Consider the following 6704-nt stretch of genomic DNA (forward strand, 5'->3'; position numbering starts at 1 on the left):
GCAGAGATGGTCAGAGGAGAGCGAGGAGGCTCTTAAGGACTGTTTTGAGTCGACTGTGTGGGAGGTGATCTGTGACGACCATGGAGAGGACATCGACAGCCTTACTACATGCATTACTGACTATATTAATTTCTGTGTGGATAACACCGTACCTACCAGGACTGTACGGTGTTTCTCCAACAACAAACCTTGGATTACCCCAGAAATTAAAGCTGTCCTCAAGCAGAAGAGGAGGGCCTTCAAATCCAAAGACAAAGAGGAGTTGAAAAGGGTGCAGAGAGAGTTGAGGGGACTGATAAGGAATGGGAAGGACAGCTACAGGCAGAAGATGGAGAACCAGCTTCAGCAAAACAACGTTGGTGAAGTCTGGAGAGGCCTCAGAACCATCTCAGGCCACAAACAGCAGAACTCTCTGCCTGGGAGGGATGTGAGGTGGGCAAATGAACTGAATCATTTCTTCAACAGATTTGATTCAACCATGAGACAGTCTACAACATCGGCTGCAGACTCACCCACCCCCACTGCTGCTGTTCCACCTCTGACACCTCAGACACTTCACACCTCCTCTATTCACCCTGCTCACTCCCCCCCACCCCCAACAACAGCATCCAATACACACTCAACACAAGGCTCCAGCCTGTCTCTCTCAACCACCCAGGTTAGGAGGGAACTGAGGAGGATTAATGGCAAGAAGGCAGCGGGCCCAGATGGCATCAGCTCGAGGGTCGTCAGGTCCTGCGCGGACCAACTGTGTGGGGTGATGGAGCACCTCTTCAACCTGAGCCTGAGGTTGGGAAGAGTCCCACAGCTCTGGAAAACCTCCTGTGTTGTACCAGTGCCAAAGACTTCACGCCCCAAGGACCTCAACAGCTACAGGCCGGTGGCTCTGACATCCCACCTGATGAAGACCCTGGAGCGGTTGGTCCTGGCTCAGCTTCGGCGCCTAACAAGCTCATCACTGGACCCACTTCAGTTTGCCTACCAGCCTGGCATTGGAGCGGATGATGCCGTCATTCACCTCCTACATCGTTCCCTCGCTCACCTGGAGACCGCTGGAAGCACTGTGAGAATCATGTTCTTTGATTTCTCCAGTGCCTTCAACACTATTCTTCCCTCGGTTCTGAAGGACAAGCTGGAGAACTCTGGAGTGGACCATCACCTCACTACCTGGATTTTGGACTACCTCACCGACCGACCACAGTATGTGAGGACTCAGGGCTGTGTGTCGGACAGGGTCGTCTGCAGTACGGGGGCCCCACAGGGAACGGTTCTGGCTCCGTTCCTCTTCACCATCTACACTGCAGACTTCTCCCACAATTCCACCCAGTGCTTCCTGCAGAAGTTCTCTGATGACTCTGCAATAGTCGGCCTCATCACTGATGGGGACGACAAGGAGTACAGAGGACTGACTCAAGACTTTGTGGACTGGTGCCAGCTGAACTACCTCCAGATCAACGCCAGTAAAACCAAGGAGCTGGTGGTAGACTTCCGCAGGCACAAGCATTCTCTACTGCAACCACTGAACATCCAGGGTATGGACATTGAGGCTGTGGACAGCTACAGGTACCTTGGTGTTCATCTGAACAACAGACTGGACTGGACTCATAACTCAGACGCCCTCTACAGGAAAGGGCAGAGCAGGTTGTACCTGCTGCGGAGACTCAGGTCGTTTGGGGTGGAGGGCCCACTCCCGAAGACCTTCTATGACTCTGTGGTGGCTTCTGCTATCTTTTATGGTGTGGTCTGCTGGGGCGGCAGCATCTCTGCTGGGGACAGGAAGAGACTGAACAGGGTGATCCGAAGGGCCAGCTCTGTTCTAGGATGCCCTCTGGACCCAGTGGAGGTGGTGAGTGACAGGAGAATGGCGGCTAAGCTGTCATCCCTGTTGGACAACATCTCCCACCCCATGCAGCAGACTGTGACAGCACTGAGCAGCTCCTTCAGTGGGAGACTGCGGCACCCACGGTGTGGGACGGAGAGATTTCGCAGGTCTTTCCTCCCCACTGCTGTCAGACTCCACAACAAAGACTTTAACTGAACAAACACACACATCCACACATGTGCAATAACACTAAGTGCAATAATCCTTTCTGGCATCGTTGTATTTTTACTCAGTTGTATATAGCATTCGTATTCTATTTTTATCTTATTGTATATTTTTATTCTATTTTATTCTACTGTATATAGTATATTATTTTATTCTATTCTGTACAGCTGTGTACTGTATTTATTCTTATTGTATTCTAATTTTTGCGTCATAACTTTTGCACTGTCCACTTCCTGCTGTGACAAAACAAATTTCCCACATGTGGGACTAATAAAGGTTATCTTATCTTATCTTATTATGGGTCGATTATCTCAGTTGTTCTTGTGACTGAAATTTGGTTCGTTTACAGCATCCTGTTATGCGCTTGCATTTGTCCCTCACCATCAGGAACCCTCACGTTAACTTTTATCGAGTGGGGAAAAAGTTAGGGCTCATCCTCCAGCTTCACATGTATATTATAAACAGTATTATACTGTTTATTTATATTATATTTATATATTGTTGTACCAGTGCTAAAGACTACACTTTACAAATCCTACCATGTGGATTCATGGATTTTTTTTTTCACATTCTGTCTCTCACAGTTGAAGTGTACCTCTGGTGCAAATTACTGACCTCTGTCATCATTTTAGGTGGGGGAACTTGCACAATCGGTGGCTGACTAAATACTTTTTTGCCCCACTGTACCCACCATCCACCCCAACCTCGTCATAGAAGTTGATATCTGCATTTCATTATTTAACAGTTAATAAAAGGTTGCTTCTACTGTAAATATAATCAAGTCCCGACTGCAGGCTTTATATAAAAAATTAATACAGCCACCATCACATCAACCGTTGGCTAACACATCAGAGCTTCGGCATTTGTATTTTGGCTGGTCGATTGTGTTTGTTTTTGGAGCCAGTGGTGACCATACATGTATGCAGTGCTGCATTATCAGCTGCATTTATAAAGTGCACACGAGCAACACACACAGGAAAAAAGCAAATAAACAAAACGAGGACAGATTAATGGTGCCACTTTTATAGCCTACTCGACAAATTCAAACATAAACAACCTATCTGGAACCACAGTTTGCATAATAACCATAAACACTCGGTACACTCAGAATAATTTATTTTGGAAATTAAAGGTGAGATCATTCTTTTAAAATAAAATGCCTCATGAGCTGATGATGACCTTTTTGTAGTGCCAAAGAGACCTATTGTAGCCTACAAGGAGTAGCTGATGACCCAAGAGCACAGACCCATGGTCTCTAAAATCAGTGTCCTTATTTGTAACACTGCTACTATTAGCTAAAAAATTTACATTGGCTTGATTGTTACTACGATAGCTTTTTAAAAAAAAACAAAAACAAAAAAACAAATGTATAAATCATATTTGGTTTATAGTGATATGTAAGTAGAACTCAGCTTAGGGGTCACCGACCCCCGGAGCTCATCAATAATGCCGACGCCACACCTGCTACCTGGGCTCATAATTCAGACGCCCTCTACAGAAAAGGACAGAGCAGGCTGTACCTGCTGCGGAGACTCAGGTCTTTTGGAGTGAAAGGCCCACTCCTGAAACCTTCTATGACTCTGTGGTGGCCTCAGCCATTGTTTACAGTGTGGTCTACTGGGGTGGCAGCATCTCTGCTGGGGACAGGAAGAAACTAAACAGGCTGATCCGGAGGGCCAGCATTGTTCTAGGATGCCATTTGGACTCAGTGGAGGTGGAGATTGAGAGGAGAATGGTGGCTAAGCTGTCGTCCCTGTTGGACAACATCTCCCACCCCAAGCAGGAGACTCTGATAGCACTGAGCAGCTATTTCAGTGGCTGCGGCACCCACGATGTGGGACTGAGAGATTTCGCAGGTCTTTCCTCCCCACTGCTGTCAGACTCCACAACAAAGACTCCAACTGACCAAAGACACACAAATCCACACATGTGCAATACTCTTTTCTGGCATTGTTGTATTTTTACTCAGTTGTATACAGCATTTGTATTCAATTTTTATCCTATTGTATATTTTATTCTATTTTATTCTACTGTATATAGTATTTTAGTTTATTTTATTCTGTTCTGTACAGTTGTGTACTGTATTTATTCTTACTGTATTCTAATTTTTGCTATATGACTTTTGCACTCTCCACTTCCTGCTGTGACAAAACAAATTTCCCACGTGTGGGACTAATAAAGGTTATCTTATTTTATCTTATCTTATTATGCTAAGTATGCTAGCGATCATGTAGCACATCATTATATTCCAGCTAGTCCAACTTCAGTAACCCTACAAACATCACTGCTGTTTACTCTTCTGTCGTCATTTATGTCTCAAGTGATAACAGAGCTGTACGTCTTAATTTGTTTCAGAAATCTCTCAGTCAGAACATGGTATATCATGTTTAGGTGGAAACTAGCGAGCTAACTTCCTGCTAACTTCTAACTCTGTTAAATTTTATGAATTCTGTTTTCATGGATGCCTGGATGTTAAATGTTTTACACCTGGTAGAGCAACAACACTGATCATTTTATTACAGAGAAAAGAATTTAGACAGTTTTTCAACTGTCAGTAATGCTGCAGTGATCGTTTGAATTTGAGAACTGCAGCAGAGTTTAGATCCAGACATGGCTAATGTCGACGGACTTAAAGACCAGATAGAGGAAGTCTGGATTGGCTCTCTGTTTAAAAAGTCCTAATCACTGATCCTATGGGTATTATATGCGCTAAAATACATTTCAAAATATATTTATATATTTTGAAATGTATTTTAGCGCATATATTTTTTGGCCAATTTTTGTATATTTTGAAATATATTTCAAAATATAATTGAAAATTAATTAAAAATCTTTCAAAAATATATTTTACCCTTCATATATTTCAGTCGAAGAAAACACATTCACATGTAACAACTGAAAATCTTTATTTGATATCTAAAACAAACACAGCATATAAATCAAGCTAGGAACATACATTATACAACTTTATTTTCATAACATTCTTAAAAATTGTAAAATTTTTAAAAAATAAAAATTATATATATATATATATATATATATATATATATATATATATATATATATATACACACACATATATATATACATACATTTTACTATACAAAATGCAACTGCAACAAACACTTATAAGTAACGATACTGTGAATTTGATGTGAACTGCTATTAACACAATAAAAATGTGATCACTCAAAGATGTTTACTGATCAATAACAAGCAGAGGAATACACACACACACATACATATATATATATAGATATATATATGTGGGTGTGTACGAACATAAAACATATTTAAAATGTAACTTTTTTTTTCTTTTCCAACAGTCTGAGTTCCCCCAGCTTTGAATTGACTGCAATCCCCAAAGCCCCTCTGGATACATTGGGGAACCTCTTCCTTACCGCCACTGTAACAAACAAAAGTCACAGTTCTAGTACTTTTATCAGAGTTAAAATAAAAACATGATTTAAATTAGCTAGCTTCATTTAGCAAACAGATATTTCCGTTTATAGAGATACAGATATATTTTCCACATAATTTTACCTTTTTTTTCCCCCTCGATGGAAAGTCTATCCAGTTCACATTACAGTAATACTAACACCCCTTTTGGTCATCTATCCTTACTCTCCATCATTCAATCTGTTGACCTTCTTTGTCTGAGTCCAACCACTTCAATGCTTCATCACCTATCTGTGCAATTTTTATTGTTGCAAAGTGAGTTACTTGTGCAGTATGCAATTTTAGATACACAGTCTTCACTTACTATATATGGCTGTCATGGTTTCTTTATCAAGGGCAGTTCTTCGCTCTGCGCCGATGTCTGTTTTGCTGTGTCCTCCTATAAAAAGCATTAACATTTGAGTGTCTGGCTAGTTAAATTTCCAAAAATCTGATCTTTGTTCATCTAAACATTTGAACTACAATATTATGCTTTTTGGTAAAGAAACTGGTGACAGAGAAGTAGGCTTTTTAAAATACTATTAGCTAACCATTGGAACTAAGTTTCAAAGCTGTTTACCTTTTAAATTGCTCTGGATCAAAACCTCCAGTGGGAAGACGGCCATCAGAAGAACACGCACCATTGAAGTGGGTGTTTGGGCCTGAAGAGCAGTAGCCCACTGATGTTTCAGAATTTTTACCCCTGTAGCATGTGCTAACTCCACCTGTGGTTGCAATCACATAAAAAGAGTGTTTCAATATAAATTGTTTTTAAAAAACACATTTGAGTTTGCACCTACCTAAATTCTCAGCAAAATTACTTACATATTCAGCATCACTGGAACCCTTTAAATAAATAAACACATACATATGAAGTCAACAATGTTGTTACAGACAGAGTATTACTGGTAAACTAAATGAAAGAAGGAAGAACTCAGAATAACTTAGATGATTGAGTCTTTACACTTTAATAAGAAAGATTGTCATTTCGCGGTGGAACAAAGCAGAATCAAAAAGACTTACTTTAGAATCCCCAGACACTTTGCATGAAGAGTTGGGCACCTATAAAGGAGAATATTTAAAGATTAAAAAAAATACACATAACATTGACTGCCATAAAACCACTGAATAAATATCAGAATGTGACAATGTTGCACAACAATCTAAACCTTGTAAGTCATGTATATCTATACAATTCAAGTAAATAGGTACAGCATAC

The 6704-nt window shown here is 40.9% G+C and overlaps 1 long non-coding RNA gene across 1 annotated transcript; it reads right to left on the reverse strand.

Annotated features, from left to right (window-relative positions):
* Positions 1-5319: 5319 nt before the first annotated feature.
* LOC113017179 (uncharacterized) lies at positions 5320-6415 on the reverse strand. The gene is made up of 3 exons (XR_003271408.1): positions 6066-6415; positions 5811-5885; positions 5320-5453 (listed from the first exon to the last, which is right to left on the reverse strand). It is a non-coding gene; the product is annotated as an uncharacterized LOC113017179 (long non-coding RNA).
* Between the last annotated feature and the right edge of the window lie 289 nt (positions 6416-6704).

Source organism: Astatotilapia calliptera, unplaced genomic scaffold (assembly GCF_900246225.1).
Source record: "Astatotilapia calliptera unplaced genomic scaffold, fAstCal1.2 U_scaffold_1, whole genome shotgun sequence".
In the NCBI taxonomy this organism is placed as follows: domain Eukaryota; kingdom Metazoa; phylum Chordata; class Actinopteri; order Cichliformes; family Cichlidae; genus Astatotilapia; species Astatotilapia calliptera.